Source organism: Heterocephalus glaber, unplaced genomic scaffold (genome assembly GCF_053883595.1).
Source record: "Heterocephalus glaber isolate CG9 unplaced genomic scaffold, H.glaber_assembly_v1.0 deba00001472, whole genome shotgun sequence".
Lineage (NCBI taxonomy): Eukaryota > Metazoa > Chordata > Mammalia > Rodentia > Bathyergidae > Heterocephalus > Heterocephalus glaber.
The window spans coordinates 43398685-43418519 of NW_028258315.1; the positions used below are offsets into that span (position 1 = coordinate 43398685).

Here is a 19835-nt window from a genome sequence, read left to right on the forward strand (position 1 = left end):
ACATTTTCTTTCTTGCCCAGAATTGCTTTTGCTATTCTGGGTCTCCTCCTGTTCCAAATGAATTTCTGAACTGTTTTCTCTTGTTCTGTGAAGTATGCTGTTGGAATTTCAATTGGGATTGGATTGAATCTATATAGCAGTTTTGGAAGTATGGCCATTTTCACTATTTTGGTTCTTCCTATAAAGGAGCAATAGATGTCTTTCCATTTTTTGATGTCTGGTTCAATCTCTTTTTTCAGAGTGCTGTAGTTTTCAGGGTAGAGTTCTTTTATTTCTTTTGCTAGGTTGATTCCTAGGTATTTCATTTTTGGGGGATGCAATTGTGAAAGGTGTTGTTTCTCCAGTTCCTCTCTCAGTGAATCTGTTGTTTGTGTACAGGAAGGCTGTTGATTTTTGTTTTTTTATTTTTTTAGTTCTTTTATTGGTACATTTTAGGCATACAATTCGTTTACATTTATCATTGGGTGTTTGTACTTGTACATGATATATCTTGGCTCTTATTTTTTTCCCCATTACCTGTGCACCCTTCACCCCCTCCACCCTTCCCTATTTACATAGATTTCATTTCCATTTTTTTTTTCTTTTCTCATAGTTTTTCCTTTCTCTCTTTTCCTTTCCCCTTGTCCTCCCTTCACTCCTTCATCTTTGGACCTTTTTTCCTATTTCAAATTATCAATTATTCATTTTAATCATTTTAACCCTTATTTACACTATCAGTTTCTCACACTAGAGAAATGATTTGGAATTTACACGTGTGTCCTATTAATTTCACTTAAGAGTATGGCCGGGATATGCATCCATTTAGCTATAAATGACTCTAGTTTTCATTCTTTATGGCTGAGTAGTACTCCGTTTTATAAAAAAAACCCACATTTTCTTTATCCAGTTTCCAGTCGATGGGCACTTGGGCTGCTTCCAAGCTTTAGTTATTACAAACGGTGCCACTATGAACATGGGTGCATATATATCGCAGTGGTATGATTCTTTTAATTCTTTTGGGAAGATACCCAGCAGGGGAATAGCTGGGTCAAATGGGACCTCTAGTCCTAGTTCTTTGAGGTATCTCCTTACTGACTTCCACAGTGGTTGCACCAATCTGCACTCTCACCAGCAATGGAGAAGGGTTCTTTTCTCCCCACAGTCCTGCCAGCATTTGTGATTTGTTCATTTCTTGATAGCAGCTATTCTTTCTGGGGTGAGGTGGAGTCTCAGTGTTGTTTTCATCTGCATCTCTCAAATGATGAGTGATGTTGAACATTTCTTCATATATTTGTTTGCGGCTTTTACTTCTCTGTCTGAGAAATGTCTGCTCATTTCAGATGCCCATTTTTGAATTGGGTCTTTGAATTTGGGGGGTCTGATTTTTTTTCAATTCTTTATACATTCTAGATAGTCGTCCTTTGTCTGAGGTAAACCCACTAAAATTTTTTTCCCATATTGTAGGTTGTCTCTTAGCTCTGTTGGTGGTTTCTTTTGCAGTGCAGAAGTTTTAATAAGATGAGATCCCAGTTGTTGATTCTTTCTTCTAGTTCCCTTGCTGCTGAGGTTTTGTTCATGAAGTCTTTTCCTATGCCAATGTCTTCAAGAGTTCTACCTAACTTATCTTCCATCAAGTTTAGTGTTTCTGTCTTAATATTTAGATCTTTAATCCACTTCAGTCTTAGTTTAGTGCATGGTGACAGGTACGGGTCTAGTTTTAATCTTTGGCAGGTTGAAATCCAGTTTTTCCAACACCATTTATTAAATAGGCTATCTTTCCTCCAGTGATGGTGGTTGGCTCCTTTGTCAAAGATGAGGTGGCTGAGCATGTCTGGAGTTGTTTCTGCATCTTCTAACCTATTCCACTGATCCTCAGGTCTGTTCCTTTGCCAGTACCATGCTGATTTTATCACAGTACCTTTGTAGCATAGTTTCAAGTTGGGGATTGTGATACCCCCAGCCATGTCTCTGTTGCTTAGAATTGCTTTAGCTATTCTAGGTCTCTTATGGCTCCAAATGAATTTTTGGATTGTTTTCTCTAGTTCTGGGAAGTATATTGTTGGAATTTCAATTGGCATTGCATTGAATCTATATAGTAGTTTTGGAAGTATGGCCATTTTCACTATATTGGTTCTTCCTATCCAGAAGCAAGGGATGTCTTTCCAATTTCTTGTATCCTCTTCGATCTCTTTTTTCAGAGTGCTATAGTTGCAGTGTGAGGTCTTTTGCTTCCTTTGTTAGATTGATTCCTAGATATTTCATTTTTTTGGATGCTATTGTAAAAGGAATTGCTTCCCTAATTTCTCTCTCAGTGAGTCTGTTATTTGTGTACAAGAAGGCTATTGTTTTTTGAGTGTTGACCTTGTATCCAGCTACTCTACTGAATCTGTCAATTAAGTCTAGAAGTCTTCTGGTAGAGGTTTTTGGGTCTTCTATGCAAAGTATCATATCGTCAGCAAATAATGACACTCTAACTTCTTCTTTTTCTCTCTTTATTCCTTTTATTTCTTTCTCTTGTCTAATTGCTGTGGGTAAAGTTTCCAGAACTATATTGAACAGGAGTGGTGATAGTGGGCATCCTTGTCCTGTTCCTGATTTTAGCGTGAAAGTTTTCAGCTTTTGACCATTTAGTATGATGTTGGCTGTTGGTTTTTCATAGATAGCCTTGATCAGGTTAAGATAAAGACCTTCTATTCCAATTTTTGGTAGGGTCTTTATCATGAATGGGTGCTGGATTTTGTCAAATGCTTTTTCTGCATCTATTGAGATGATCGTATGGTTTTTGTCCTTGACTCTGTTAATATGGTGTATTACATTTATTGATTTATGAATATTGAATCATCCCTGCATCTCTGGGATAAATCTGACTTGGTCAGGGTGTATGATCTTCTTGATGACCCTCTGTATTCTGTCTGCCAGTATCTTGTTGAGGATTTTTGCATCTATGTTCATTAGGGAGATTGGCCTGTAGTTCTCTTTTTGGGTTGGGTCTTTCTCTGGTTTTGGAATCAAAGTCACACTTGCTTCCAGGAATGAATTTGGAAGTATTGCTTCCCTTTCAATTTCCTTGATGAGTTAAAGAGTAATGGCATTAGTTCTTCTTTAAATGTCTTGTAAAATTCAGCAGAGAAGCCATCCGGACCTGGGCTTTTCTTTGTTGGTAAATATTTTATTACATTTTCAATTTCACTCATTGTAATTGGGGTGTGTAGAATTTCTATATCTTCTTCATTTAACTTTGGCAATTTGTATGTATCTAGGAATCTGTCCATTTCTTCTGTGCTTTCCATTTTATTGGAGTAGAGGTTCTCGAAGTAGGTATTGATGATCCTCTGGATTTCTTTTGGATCTGTTGTGATTTCACCTTTTTCATTCTTAATTGCATGGATTTGTGCCTTTTCTTTCCTTTTTTTGATAAGGTTGGCTAAAGGTTTATTGATTTTATTTACTCTTTCATAAAACCAACTCTTTGATTCATTGATTTTTTGTATTGTTCTCTTAGTCTCCATTGCATTGATTTCTGCCCTAATCTTTATAATTTCCTCTCTTGTCTGAACTGTGGATTCATTATGCTCTTCTTTTTCTAGGAGCTTGAGCTTCTGCCTTAGGTTATTTATCTGAATTTTCTCTGTTTTCCCAATATGGGCATTCACCGCTATGAATTTCCCACATAGAACTGCTTTCATTGTGTCCCATAGATTCCTGTATGTTGTGCTGTCATTTTCATTTACTTGTAGAAACTGTTTAATTTCTTCTTTAATTACTTCTGTGACCCATTGGTTGTTCAAGAGGGTGTTATTCAGTTTCCATGTGTTTGTTGGGGTTTTGCGGTTTCTTATGTTATTGATCTCCAATTTTATTGCACTATGGTCTGATAATATACAGGGTTAACTTCAATTCTTTTACATGTACTTAGATATGTCCTATGAGCTAGCATGTGGTCTATTCTGGAGAATGACCCGTGTGCAGCCAAAAAAAAAATGTGTATTTCGATTTTGTGGGATGGAACACTCTGTAAACATCTATTAAGTCCATTTGTTCAATAGCTTGGTTCAGTTCTAGAATTTCCTTGTTAACTTTTTGTCTAAATGATCTGTCTATTTGTGATAGTGGGGTATTGAGGTTCCCCACTACAATTGTGTTAGCGTTTATTTGGTTTTTCATGTCTATTAATATTTGTTTTGTATAGTTGGGGGCATTTGTATTCGGTGCATATATATTCAGGATTGTCATCTCTTCCTCTTGGATTGTTCCCTTCACAAGGATGTAGTGACCATCTTTGTCTCTCTTAATTAGTTTTGGTTTGAAATCTACTTTGTCTGCAAATAAGATTGCTAGCCCTGCTTCCTTCTGGGTTCCTGTGGTGTGGAGAACTGTTTTCCATCCTTTTACTTTCAGCCTATGAGTTTCTTTTTTAGTTAGGTGTGTTTCTTTTATACAGCATATTGTTGCGTTTTCCTTTTTAATCCATTCTGCCAGTCTATTTCTTTTGATTGGTGAATTGAGGCCATTAACATTGAGGGTTATAATTGATAGATATTGATTTATCCTTGTCATGATGTTTTACTTTTGTTGGCTCTTTTATTTATTATTTTTCCCCATTTCCTTTAGTGTCTTACCTTGCCTGGTGGCTTCCCTCTGTTGGTCCTCATGGAGTTGTGACCTTCATTGCTTTTTTCTAGGATACTGTTTAGAATTGCTTGTAGTGGTCGTTTGGTGTTCATGAAATTTGTCAGGTGTTCTTTGTCGTGGAAGTATCTAATTTCCCCATTGATTTTGAAAGCTAATTTTGCAGGACACAACAGTCTAGGTTGGAAGTTATTTTCTTTTAGGGCTTGAAATACTTCACTCCAGGCTCTCCTTGATTTGAGGGTTTGTGTTGAGAAGTCTGCTGTGATTCTGATGGGCTTTCCTTTGTAGGTGATTTGTTTCTTTTCTCTAACTGCTTGTAGGATTTTGTTTTTCTGTTGGGTTTCTGGGATCTTGACTGTTATATGTCTAGATGTAGATTTTTTTTGATCATGGCTAGTTGGAGTTCTATATGCCTCACTTATCTGTATGTAGAGTTCTCTACCTCTGTCTGGGTAGTTTTCCACTATTACTTCTGTGAACAGTTTTTTTATGTCAATTGTGCTTTCTCCTGTTTTTTCATGGACTCCTATCAGTCTTATGTTATTCTTCTTTGCATCATCTAGCAGCTGTTGGATTGATTTCTCTTGGTCCCTACTATTTTTAAGAAATCTCTATTTTCATGGTCTCTAACCACAATCCTGTCTTCTATATCTGATATTCTATCTTCAGATTCCCTTAATCTGCTCTGGATACTTTCAGTGGAGTTTTTGATCTCCTGAATATCTGTTTGAATCTGTTTCATGATTTCCATTTCTTCCTTATGTTGGGCAATCATAGTTTCCATTTCTTTCTTATGCTGGGTATTCATGGCTTCCAGCATGTTTCTGAGCTCATCTATGTTTTTATCTGTTTCTGTTCTAGATCCTCTAATCATGTCTTTCACTCTTCTCACCATCTCTGTGGATATCTGGGAGATTATTTCTGTTTTGAATTTTTCTAGAGCCTCATTCACTTCTTTTGTTACTTCCTGTGCTATCAGTTCAGGGTATCCAGGTGGTTGGTTATGGGACTTTTCCATCTCATTTCCCCCAGGATTTACCCTTGGTGGGGGTGAAAGTCTGAGTTTGTGCCTTGCTTAAATGTCTTCTCATTTTTGTTTTTGGTACTGTCCTTGGTTTAACTCCTGGGTGGATAGTTTGAAATTGCTTATGGTAGGTATCTTTGTAATTAGAACCCTTATGGAATGACTGCTTCTCAGAGGTGTCTTCCAGATATAGCTGGTCTTTAAATTTTGAATCTCTAATGACTCTGAGGCTATCTCATTTTCCTTATACTAGGAAGGTTTACTGACTAGATCAATACCAACACCTTAGCCCAAGTGATACAATCAGCAACACCATTGCATCAAGTACATCTTCAAAAATGACATTCTGTGGTAGTTGTTAATCTATCACCTTTAGCTGTGTGAATTAAAACAAGATCGAGGACCAACCCAATATATAGTGAATAAACTCTTCAATTAACAACTTTACCCTTTGGGATGGGGAGTTAGAAGGGGTTGGGGAGGGATGGACAGATGGGAAGAAGAATAGGAGAAGGTTAGTAGTGTGGCCAGAGGACACAGGTGAGAAGGAAAAAGAGAATACTAGGAAAATAAAGAAGAACTCTGAGTGAGGACCAAAAGAGGGGCAAAAAGGGAAGATAAACAATGTGGGAGAGCAAGACAGTGAGTGTAAGAGAGAGAAAAAGTAAAGAGGAAAGAGGAAAAGAAAAGTAAAAAAAGGAGAGAAAAGCAAATATTTGCAAAGAGTAGGGAAAAAAATTAAAGGTAAGAGGAGCAAAAGAAAAGAAAAGAGAACAAAAACACAATAATAAAACTAATTTTGGGAATAAAAAATAACCATGAAGATGAAGGGCCTCTTTCAGGGTATGTCTCTGCTGTCACAATAGACAATGTAGGTTGCTGTGTGCAGATATAAGTCAATGAGTCTCAGCAAGCTAGTCACAGACCCATGAGATTCAAGCAGATTTCTGGCTGCAAGTCCCAAGTTGAGCTCCCTGTCCTCCTGTAGGGTTGCACTCTGCAGAGTTGTATTACAGGTTCCAGCTGCCCTTTCCCTGAAGATAGTCTGGTCCTGATGGGAGGTCAAGATGACTCCAACTTACCCAGTACAGTGGTCTGGTGGTGCGGTGTCCTCTGCATCTTTGTAGTGTGGAACCAGGTGGCTGTACAGGGGAGCGGGGTGGGGGGTGAGGTTCAGTGGATTGCTGTCGGGGCATGGGGTGATTCTGTGTGCATCTGGCGATGTTGCTACTGAGTTCTCTGACCTGCCTGTTTGCAGTGGGCTGATTCGGTGCGTTCCACGCATCTCCCACATCATCTTTGACAAAGGAGCCAAATATCCTCACTGGAGGAAAGATAGCCTCTTTAAAAAATGCTGCTGGAGAAATTGGGTTCCAACATGCCAACGACTAAAACTAGACCTATACCTCTCACCATGCACTAAACTACAGTTGAAATGGATTAAAAATCTAAATATTAAAACAGAAATGCTGAACTGGCTGGAACAGATGTTAGGTAGAACTCTTGAAGACACTGGGGTAGGAAAAGACTTTATGAACAAAACCTCAGTTGCCTGTGAACTAGCACAAATAACAACTGGGATCAGTTCTTACTAGAAAGCTTCTGCACAGCAAGAGAAACCACCTCCAGTGTGAAGAGACAACCCACAATGTGGGAAAAAATTTTCACCAGCGGTCCCTTAGACAAAGGTCTACTATCTAGAATCTATAAAGAAATTTAAAAAATCAGACCTCCCAAATTTAAAACTCAATCCAAAAATGGACATCTGAAATGAACAGACATTTCTCACACAGAGCAGTAGAAATAGCAAATAAACACATAAAAAAATGTTCAACATCACTGGTCATTCAAGAGATGTAAATGAAAACAACACTGAGATTCCACCTCACTCCAGAAAGAATGGCTCCTATCATGAAATCAACCAATAAAAAATGCTGACGGGGCTATGGAGAAAAAGAAACCCTCCTCCACTGCTAGTGGGAGTGTAAACTGGTGCAACCATAGTGGAAATCAGTATGGAGATACCACAAAGAACTAGGACTGAATGTCCCATTTGACCCAGCTATTCCCCTGCTGGGAATCTTCCCCAAAGACTTAAAAGAATCATACCACAGTGATATATGTGCACCCATGTTCATAGCAGCACAATTTCTAACAGCTAAAACTTGGAAAGAGGCCAAATCCTCATCACCTGGAGATTGGATCAAGAAAATGTGGTGTTTTTATAAAGTGGAGTACTACTCAGCCATCAAACGGAGAAATTAGAGACATTTATTGCTAAATGGATGCACATTGAAGTGATACACTTAAGTGAAATAAATAGGATACACGTGTAAATATCGAATAATTTCTCTAGTGTGAGAAACTGAAAGTGTAAATAAGGACTAAAAGGTATAATAGGTAATGTGAAATAGGAAGAAAAGGGGCAAAGGGGAAGGAGAAGTGGGAGGGGTAGCGGAAAGGAAAGAAGGGAATGGAATTAATATGAGAAAATGAGAAAAAGGAAACAAAGTCTTTGTAAATAGGGAAAGACGGAGGGGTGGAAGGGAGGGCAGCGGAAGGGGGAAAAAATAAGAACCAAGAGAGTATGTAAAGGTGCATATCTCCAGTGATGAATGTCATTATATTGTACGCCTATAATGTACCAATAAAAGGATATACTATAAAAAAGAAAGAAGTTCTGCTTGATTGTACCCAAACATATATTAAAGACAAGATCGTGTTGCTTTTGGTATCACAGCATTTGTGTGAGATTTCCTATGCATAGAAGACCTTCATCACTGATTCTACCACCCTGGAAGGTCCTCGGTGGCCATACATTTGGCTCAGTGAACTAAGGAATTGGAGAGGCCCTCACTGTGACCATCTGTCTTGGTCTGGAGCTGGTGAAAGAAAATCCCCAGAGGTGAGTGCTTTTTTCAACAGGCACTACAGTGATTAACTGGCATCAGATTCTCTGTCTTAGGAAATCCTGGTCAGAGACGGAAACCAGCTGACCAAGAGAATAGGCATGAAGCAGAGGCAGCAGAAGCCAGGAGGTAGGGAGCAATCATAGGAGCAATGATAGAGAGTAATCCTTTCACCATAACATGAACCACTCAAGTAGGGCCAAGAACTAGTCATTTCAGGAGCATCTTGAGTTATGCCAACATCTAAGAGTCGATAAGGTATCCCCCAAGCTGTTGGGGAAATAGGCAAGAAATTCACGAATCAGTCTTGTTTTGGGCCTCTAAGAAAAGCTGGCAAATTATTTTATTTGCAGACAATGTGAACTTTAAGCCAAGACTGACCAAGAAAGACAAAGAAGATCACTACCTATTGGCCAAAGGAAAACTACAAGAAGAGATAACTATCATATATATATATATATATATATATACACACACACACACATACATATACCAAATACTGATGCACCCAAATATATAAAAAAAATATTAATGGACATGAAAAATCTAATAAGCACTAACACAATTGTAATGAGGGACCTTAATAACCCACTGGCACAAATAGACAGATCAACCAGATAAAAAATCAACAAATAAATATCAGAATTGAACCAAACCTGTAAACAAATGGATATAGTAGATGTCTCAGTGTATTCCACCCCACAACCTCATAAACACATTCTTTTCAGCTGCACATGGTATGTTCTGCAAAATAGACCACATACTGGCCCACAGAACATGCTTAAGTAAACGCAAAGAATTGAAATTCTCTCATGCATATTACCAGACCATAGAGCAATGAAATTGGAAATCAATGGCAAAAGAAACCACAAAAACACATGGAAATTAAATAACACCCTCCTGAACAACCAATAGGTCACAGATGAAATTAAACAGTATCTACAATGAAATGATAATGCTGATACAACATACCAGAACTTAAGGGACACAATGAAAGCAGTCCTAAAAGGAAAATTTATAGCAGTGAATTCTCACATCAGGAAAACAGAATGAGGTCAAATACACAATCTAATGTTGAACTTCAAATGTCTAGAAAAAGAAGAATATGTCAAGCCCAAAGGTCATACAAGGGAGGAAATTATAAGATTAGAGCAGAAATTAATGCAGTGGAGACTAAGAAAACTGTACAAAGAAAACTCATAGCCAACCTTATCAAAAAAAAAAAAAAGACTCAAATTCATGCAATTAGGAATGAAAAGGGTGAAATCACAACAGATCCTGTAGAAATCCAGAAGATCATCAATACCTACTTTGAGAACCTATATTCTTTTTTGGGGGGTGGGGCAGATACCGGGTATCAATCTCTGGTCCTTGCGCTTGTGAGGCAGGCGGTGAAACCACTGAGCTAAATCCCCAGCCCTGAACCTATATTCTAATAAGATAGAAAACACAAAAGAAATAGATTTCTACACACAGATCAGTCACCAAAGCTTTATCAAGAAGATATAAAGATTCTAAATAACCCAATATCAGTCAATGAAATTAAAAATGTAACTAAAATCTTACCAACAAAGAAAAGCCCAGGTCCTGACAGTTTCACTATTGAATTCTATAAGAAACTTAGAGAAGATCTAATGCCGCTACTCCTCAAACTCTTTAATGAAATTGAAAATGAAGCAATATTTCCAAAATCATTCCTGGAAGCAAGTATTATTATCCTGATACCATAACCAAAGAAGGATCTATCCAAAAAAGAGAACTACAGGCCAATCTCCCTAATAAACACAGATGCAAAAATCCTCAATAAGATACTGGCAAATGGAATGCAGCAAATCATCAAGAAAATGATACACCATGACCAAGGAAAATTCATCCCAGGCCTGTAGGGATGGTTCAACATACACAAATCAATAAATCTAATACACCATATCAATATAGCCAGAGACAAAAATCACATAATCATCTCAGTAGACCCACAAAAAGTATTTGACAAAGTCCAACAACTATTCATGATAAAAACCCTGCAGAAAATTGGAATAGATGGTTTATATCTCAATCTTATAAAAACCATCTATGAGAAACCAACAGCCAACATAATACTAAATGGTTATAAACTAAAACCTTTCACTCTAAAATCAGAAACAAGCATGTCCACTATCACCACTCCTATTCAATACAATTCAGGAAACATTAGCCAGAGCAATTAGGCAAGAGAAAGAAATAAAAGGAATAAAGATAGGAAAGGAAAAGTTAAATTATCATTATTTGTGGATGACATCATACTCTATAGAAGATCATAAAAACTACACCAAAAGGCTTCTAGATTTAAAAATCAAATTCAGTAGTATAGCTGGATACAAAAATCAATATCAGGGCTGAGGATTTAGCTCAGTGGTTTCACCGCCTGCTGCACAAGTGCAAGGACCCAAGTTCGATCCCTGGTACCAAAAAAAAAGTCAGTATCATTCCTATACACAAATAACAAACTCATAGAGAGAGAGAAATTAGGGAAGCAACACTTTTCACAATAGCATCCAAAAAAATGAAATACTTAGGAATCAATCTAATGAAGGAAGTAAAAGTTCTTTATACTGAAAATTACAATACTCTAAAAAAAGAGTACTGTAAGTCAGAAAATGGGACGATATCCCTTGCTCTTTGGGTAGGAAGAATCAACATAGTGAAAATGGCCTTACTCCCAAAACTGGTATATCGATGTAATGCAATCTCAATCAAAATACCATTAGCAAACCTCACAGACCTAGAGAAAACATTCTTAAATTCATTTGGAACCAGAAAAGACCCAAAATAGCAAAAACAATTCTGTGCAACAAAGGCAAGGCAGGGGCCCTCACAACCCCTGACTTGAAATTATACTACAGAGCTACTGTGATTAAAAATGAATGGTGCTGTCCAAAAAAAAAAAAAAAAACCATACCTGAGGGTCAACAGAACAGATTAGAAGATGCAGAAACAACCCCAAACACACTCAGCTGCCTTATCTTTGACAAAGGGCCCAAACACGTTCAATGGAGAAAAGATAGCCTCTTTAATAAATAGTGCTTGAAAAACTGATTTTCCACATGCTGAAGACTAAAACTAGATCTATGTCTCTCACCATGCACTGAACTAAAATCAAAATAGATCAAAGATCTAAATATTAAACAAAAACACTAAATCTGCTGGGAGGAAAACAGGTAGAACTCTTGAAGACAATGGTGTAGGCAAAGACTCCATAAACAAAATCCCAATCACGGGAAATACTAAAAAGAATCAACAACTGGGGTCTCGTCTTATTAAAAAGCTTTTGCACAGCAAAAGAAATCACCAACAGAGTGAAAAGACCACCCACAGAGTGGGAAAAAATGTTAGCCAGGGTTCCTCAGACAAAGGACTAATATCTAGAACATAAAAAGAATTGAAAAAAATCAGGATCCCCCCTCCTCAATTTAAAGACCCAATCCAAAAATGGGCATCAGAGATAAATATGCACTTCTCAGATGAAGAAGTAGAAATGGCAAATGAATATATGAAAAATGTTCAACATCCCTGGTCATTCAAGAGATGCAAATTAAAACAATGCTGAGATTCCACCTCACTCCAGAAAGAATGGCTGTTATGAAGAAATCAACCAATAACAAATGCTGGCAGGGCTATGGGGAAAAAGAAATCCTTCTCCACTGTTTGTGGGAGTGCAGACTGGTGCAACCACTGTGGAAATCAATATGGAGATACCTCAAAGAGCTAGGACTAGAGGTCCCATTTGACCCAGCTAGTCCCCCTCTCAGTATCTTCCCAAAAGAATTAAAAGCATCATACCACAGCAATATATGGACACACATGTTTATCTCAGCACAGTTTGTAATAGCTAAATCTTTGAAACAGCTCAAATGTCCATCAAGAGATGAATGGATAAAGAAGATGTGCTTTTTTATACAATGGAGTACTACTCAGCCATAAAGAAGGAAAAATAAGACATTTCTAGGTAAATGGATGCACCTTGAGACCATGCATTTAAGTGAAATAAATCAGACACACATGTATAAATATTGCATTGTCTCTCTGGTGTGAGAAACTGAAAGTGTAAATAAGAACCAGAATGTATAATGAATATTTTAAAATATGAAGAAATTGTTCAAAAGGAAACTCCCAATATAAGTGTATCCTAATTCCCATGGCACACATTCTTTTGAGTTTGGCACAGTTAGATGACATTTATGGTACCCTATGACTCTATTTCCTTAACACTTTTCTCTACTGGAACTATCAAGAAAGAATCAGTTATGCAGTGGGTCCTGATGTCATAAAGCGGAACTTCCTCTGTCACAAATGATTAACTACAGCTCTGGCCTTTTCTTATAGCATGTGATAAGTTAATGGCATTGGTAGAAACACAGTCACAAACAAAATCCACTGCCAACTCTGGATTTTAACAATATCAAATAGCAGTTTCTGCCATGATGGAAATGACCATGGTGGCCACTAATAACATGGGCCTATTGCATACTTGAAAGGTAACTGAGATAAAAAATTATTAATTATTCAATATTAGTATTTATCATTTCACATTTAAGTAGTCACATGCATCATAATAGTTATCGTTTTGGACCTCGCTGTTCTGAAACTTCATAATAGTACTTGGTTATAAGGAAGCCATTTGAAAAAAACAAAGGAAGCCATTTGTATCATCATATATAAATCCATCAGAAACCAATGTAATGTGTGTATGTATATACCAAAAACTTTCAAATATGTGGTGAGAAACTTCAAAGTATTCATAATCTCTGGATTTGAGGAATACTACCCTATGGTACTATGTGTTGTTTCCACTGGGAAGATTTATTTAGTTCCAAGCTTGAATATTAAGATCCCTACTACCTCAGTACAGACCTGATAGTGGGTTAAAAGTAGGGAATCTAGGAATAACAATAATTCCATATTCTGAAAATATCAGCCTGTGCCAACATTTTAGTGTTGGATTTTAAGAGACATTTGAAGCGCCAGGGATTTAGCTCAGTGGTGCCAAACCTGCCTGGCAAGGGCAAGGTCCTGATTCCCGGTACCGAGGGGAAAAAAAAGAGACATCTGAAAGAACTGAAGCTCACCTACCAGAAGGATAAAAGGAAATTAAATTATGCCACATCAGAACAGTTTAAAGAACTAAATATGTTTGATTTGGAGAAGAAAGAAAAAAAGCCATGGTCGCTGTGGTCAAATAATTGGAAGTCAATGTTATGTGAAAGAAGGATTATAGTTATTTCAATTAGCTTTAATTTAGGGAAAGAAGAGCTCAGGCACAAGAAAAAATGAGATAAATTATAATTAATATAAGAAAGAAGTGTATGAATTGCACCTTAAAATAGACTCTTCTAGGGTTTATGTTGTCTAAGGGAATAAAGAAACAGTACATTGGTGATAGGATCAGTGACAAGCTTTTCACCCATTTCTTCCCAACCTCACATAATTTCTTGAAAAAAGATATATTATTTAAAAGGACAAAGGGAACAAAAAGAGAGATTAAATATGTTAATAAAATTTTGGAAGCCAGAAAGTGGTTGAAGTAGACTGAGAACAGCAGAGAGAGAAGTCCTCAGCCTGAGGTCTATTTATTCCATAGAATTTCAGAAAGGAACAGGAATTTGAATTGTGGAGATCACAGAAGGTGATAATGTAGAAAAGAGCCAAAGATGGGAGACTACTAGTCTACATAAGGGGGACAGAACACCAACCTTTAACCCAGTACCTTTTCTGGAGGTAATGATAGAGTGCAAAAGGCCTAAAAATACACTTACATTATGCTATTTTCTATCTTGGTTCTGTTTCTTTGTGAATAAAGTACACTGCACCTAATTCCAAGTCTAGTTGAAGAAAGTTTTTCCAAATCAATGAAGAACCACTCTAAAACCAGAAACCACCAATAACAAAATATTTCAATTACAGGATGTGAGGTCAATACATTTTTGTTTCCTTAGAGACCCCGTACCCTCTTAAAATAGCCCATTCTATTCTCAGGTAAATGTAACTGATAACTTTTTAAAAATAAGTCAGCCATGTTGTGCCTTCTTGTAATTTTACCTGCTAGTCTTTATAATATTATTAGTTAACCCTAAATATTTGAGAAATAACATCAAGTTTTCTCTTGTCTTTCCAACACCAAGCTCAAGCTCAAGTTCCTCATATAATGTGGGTTTTGGACCCTCTAAATATCTAGAATTTATCAGTTTTCTTCCTGAGAGGTGTTGCTCAAAATGGAACCAATGTTTTCCAGATAGATGATGTGACTGGTGCAGACTCAGTGACACAATCAGCTCCTCTTAGGATCCTCTGTCCTTTTGCTGTAGTGACCTAAAATATTGCCCTTGTATCAGAATGTCATCGTAACAATGGTTAATATTGAGTTTACTGAAAATGAAAACCTTCAGATTTTTTTCTGCACAGTTTCTTATGCTGCACTAATGAAATTGACTTTTTAAAGATAATTCAGGTGTTTCATTTGACAATCATTTCTTTTAAAGTTTTATCTTAGTATTTTAGTCAATGGAATCTCACAAATTCTAGTTTGTCATATAATGTCCAGCTTTCTTTGGATTTCTGAGCTTTCTGAGATCTATTTCTTTAAGACTAGGATATGTTGCTATGATGAACATCACCACCCTCCTTTTTAGCTAAGAGGACTCAGGTGACAGTAAGAATAGCCATTGTTCTTATCCCTTGCCAGACTTCTTAGATGGAAGACTTGCTCAGGCTCTCTTCTTGAAGATTCTCCTCCAAAAGTGTCAAGCAAGCAATACTCAGTGGATTGACTCAACTGGATCATTCATTTTGTCTGTTTTTGGATGCTGAAGTTGGGATACAGGTCATTTATCTTGGTTAGGTCCCAGAGCTGAGAAGATATTTAGAGTTGCTATGGCACTTGTTCTAGCATGCCCCTGGGTGAAATCAGGCACATTCAGGGTGATATGGTTGTAGACTCTAGTGTGCCCTTGGAGAAAAAGACTAGTTCATAAAAGAAGAAACAAATGATGTGGTTAGGCCGACAGCAGAGAGAAACCATGCAAGTCTTAAGAGAACTGGACAAGCAAGATGCTGCCCTAGTTTCTGAGTGATCTACTGTCTTGATTCCAGTTTCTTAATGAGGCTTAACTTTTGTTTATGTAAAAGTTTGTGTGATTTTATGCTACTTGTCATCAATATTCATATTCTAAGGTTCTCACCACTATTTGACTTTCTCCTTTGTTAAACTGGAAACTTCATGAGGACATCAGTATTGTTTGTTACTCATTTTATTGTAATGGCTCTGATAACAGTATCACACGCTCTCAGATGTAAAAGCAAGTGATACATAGAAACACAAGTATGTCAATAAGTTAGGTACTTGTTATGCAGGAAATTTGTTCAAAAATGCAAAAGTAATCATAATACATCAAGTAGACCCACTATGAATATCAACTGTCAAAAACTACATAAAAAATTAATCAAACTGAGAGCTATAATCTAATTAAGAGAAGAGAGAGAGTAGAAGGTGTCTCTATAGGGATGTAGGTAAAATAAACTCACTTTGCTTAACAAGAAGCTAAAGGATAATTTCAAAATATGAAAAGGAAGAAAGAGCAGTATACAAAACTATTTATGATATATTAAGAAGAAATACCTAAAGAGCTTAAAATATGTGTATCTATTTCTTTGAATGCACACATCTAACATAGATACATCCATTTGGACATATGATGTGTGATCAAAATAGTGTTTAAATTTTTTTAAATTATTACAGTAAAAGACATACTGCAGTTGATCCCTCTCAAAATACTTCCTTCACTTTTAACACAGTTATCATTCTTGGAACTTTACAAAACAATTCAGAAAACGCTCTTTGTTATCTCTTTACAAGGTGTGATAAAAATACAGTGAATGTAGCTGCCAAGTACCACCTAATGAAAGCAGGCTCATAAAACATTATGGCACGTCCTCCACTTTATTTGCCAGATCTGGTGCCGTGTGACTTCTGACTCTTTCCCAACCTCAAAATGACCATGAAAAATAAACATTTTGCATTATACAGGATATCAAGGTAGCAATGACAGCACAATAAAGACACCCATGAAAGAGAACTTCTGGAACCACTTCAGAAAGTGACAAGAACAATGGGATAAGTGTGTTTGAAGAGAGGAGGAGTATCTTGAGGGTGATTAATAGTGATGTGCCTTTTATTGCAATAAATCTTTAAACTTTAAGCATTCGTTGTATTTTAATGATCTCTCATATATAGATAGAAATAGATTACATAGATTGATAGACTAGTTGACTAATTAATAGACAAAAGACAAAGAGAGACAAATAGGATGGATGGATGGATGGACAACTGACAGATACATAGATACAGTTCCCAATTTATAATTTCTTTTTCCTTTACAAGGGCACAAAAGCAATAAACATTCACTAGAGACCATACTTTGGATTTTGATCTTCCCTGAGCTACAGATACTCTCATGATGCTGGGCGGCAGCAGCAAGCCACAGCTCCCAGTCAACACACAATCATGAGGATGAACAACTGATACTCTACAGTATGTTGTGTTGTTGAGCTCTGACATTTTGTATGTTAAATGCATTTTCAACTATGATAGTTTCAACTTACAATAGGTTTGTGAGACTTAACCCCAAAATGTGTCAAAGAGCCTCGATATGTGGATGGATGGATAGATAGATAGATAGATAGATAGATAGATAGATAGATAGATAGACTGACAGACTAGACAGACTCCTTGGAAGATTAGAAGTTCTTTGGAGCTGAATCTAAACAAGCACTGATCTATAACATTATCAGAAGCATGTAGGGGGTTTTCAATCCTGAGACTGAGGTTACAGTCAATCCACCCCAAGCCTCTCTCTAACCTCTCAAGTCCTGTTTTGGTGAAGAGAAGGCCAGTGGGCTTCTGAACTGAAGGCAGGGCCAGAAGTGGGGATGGAGGGGAGAGAGTCCTATAAGGAGTAGCAAGTACCATGGTAGCCCACAATGGCTGCAGCCAATAGAGGAGAAAAAGATGAGGGACAATGGAGGAATCTAACACTGCTCTGTTTCCTGACTCCTTGGAGAAGCCAAACATAGAGCAGACTGGCCTGTGACACAAAAGAGAATGGATTCTCACAAGTATTCTAAGCTTTCCCATTAGCTCTTTGCAGTTCATTAGTGTCCTCTGGCAAGAGACTAAGATTCAGACATTTTAGGAATATAAGGATTTCTCAAAACCTAGACATTTTAAAGATACATCTTTTCCTCTCTTTTCTTTTTTTTTTGGTACCGGGGATCGAACTTGGGACCTTGTGCTTGCAAGGCAGGCAGTGGAACCACTGAGCTAAATCTCCGGCCCTTTTCCTCTCTTTTTAATAAGCTCAGAGTTTCTCTGGCTTCACATGTGATATGAATGTAAATGTATAAATCAATTTTAAAACAAGTTTATTGTTATTTGGAAGAAAATCCATTTTTAACTTTTTCTGTTCATTTTTTGTTTAGTTTTTCATTTTTTGAAACAAGGTCTCACAATGTAGCCCAGGCTGACCTCAGACTCACCATCCTCTTGCCTCAGCCTTCTGAGTGCTGAGATTACAGTCATGCACCACCACATCTTGCTAGTTTTAAATTCATGTTAACAGAGATGCTTTCAGAAAAAAAAAAGGTTTTGGAGGAGTACAGGGAGGCTTATGAGATAAGAAAGTGAAAGAACCCTAGCTATGAAGAAAATAATGTGTAGAAGCCAGAAAGTGATGGCACCAAAGATCTGAAGTTACTGGAGTCACTACAGAGCCAAGGGCCAAGGGGTAAAAGGCAGGACTTGAACTGACTGAATGTATTTCTCTCTTCTCCTAACATGTGACCTGGCAGCTCACTTGGCCACTGCATTGTCCAGCTGAGGTGACACTGGACACCCAGTATCTCAGCCAGGCATCAAGGGAGAGGGCCAAGACAAGCACAGATGGATCAAGAGACTCTGGGCTCCTGTCTAAAAATCATTTAAAGTGCATGCAATCTAAACATCAAAGCAATCACTCAATGACCTTAGTTTAAATTTTGGATCATCAAAGTAAAATCCAAAGGGAAGAGAAATTCTCTTCTGAGGCCTGTAGTAATGACCTTACAGTTATATTTTTATTTTGGTTTGGTTTGTTTTCTTCCAGTGCTTCAGGCTTTGAGAAGCTCTAGATGTCCAACCAAAGATAGAAATCTGAAAAACAAGTGGAAAATCTAAGTCCCCCAAAGCCTACTCAAATTTCAGTCAGTATTTCAAAACAGCAGCAGGTGACAAACACTTAACAGAAACTAGAAACCACCCACCTTGTGCTGCCTCACAAGGCACAGTTTTTCTCCTCAGACCCCTCCCTTCCCACCCCTCAGAGACATGATACCCATCTCTGTTACTTCAAAAATTGTTCTTTTAAAGGTTTCCTCTGAAATGTCATTTGTTATATGGTAAGGTGGAGACCCCTAGTGTCCCAAAATTATATTTCCTGTAAGACAAAATTATAAGAGTTGTTTATGGTGGCGAGTTTATTAAGAGGAAAGCTAACCCTCCTGGCTGAGTCTGATTCTAAACTGGCCAAACCCAGGGTGGGAAAAAAATAAGAGTCTCTTGTACTTTGTGTTCATTATGCGCCTGTTCAACCATCTCAGGAATTCAAATTGCTATGTCACGGTGAATATTTGACTCTGCCACAGGTTTATTCCCCAAATAGTCTACAAACTCAACCAATTCTTTTTCAAAAGACAAAATAATTCTCATCAACAGCTCCATCCATAATTTGGTCCCATGAATCCCAGAATACCTGAAACCGTACAGTTCCAGGAGTCTAAGCATCAGTAACCAAATTACAACCATGGGGGTAGAGTGTTATTTGTCACCTCTCCCCAAGGGAGACATCAGAGTGGTCTCTTGGCTTTACTTTCTTTTCTTTTTAAAAAATTCTTTTATTAGTACATTTTAGGTATACAATACGTTTACATTTATCATTGGGTGCTTGTACCTGTACATGATGTATCTTGGTTCTTATATTTTTGGCCATAACCTGTGCCTGCTTCACCCCCTCCACCCTTCCCTACTTACATAGATTTTGTTTCCATTTTTTTCTTTTCTCATAATTTTTCCTTTCCCTTCTTTCCTTTCCCCTTCCCCTCCCACCACCCTACACCTTTGGACCTTTTAATATTTCAAATTATCGATTATTTATTTTGATCATTTTAATACTTATTTACACTTTCAGTTTCTCACACTAGAGAAATTATTTGGTATTTACACATGT

The 19835-nt window shown here is 37.3% G+C and overlaps 1 long non-coding RNA gene across 1 annotated transcript; it reads left to right on the plus strand.

The window, feature by feature from the left end:
* The first annotated feature begins 12930 nt into the window (after window positions 1-12930).
* Window positions 12931-18917, plus strand: LOC110351172 (uncharacterized). Its single transcript, XR_002398291.2, has 3 exons — window positions 12931-13058; window positions 16958-17107; window positions 18424-18917. It is a non-coding gene; the product is annotated as an uncharacterized LOC110351172 (long non-coding RNA).
* The last annotated feature ends 918 nt before the right edge of the window (window positions 18918-19835 follow it).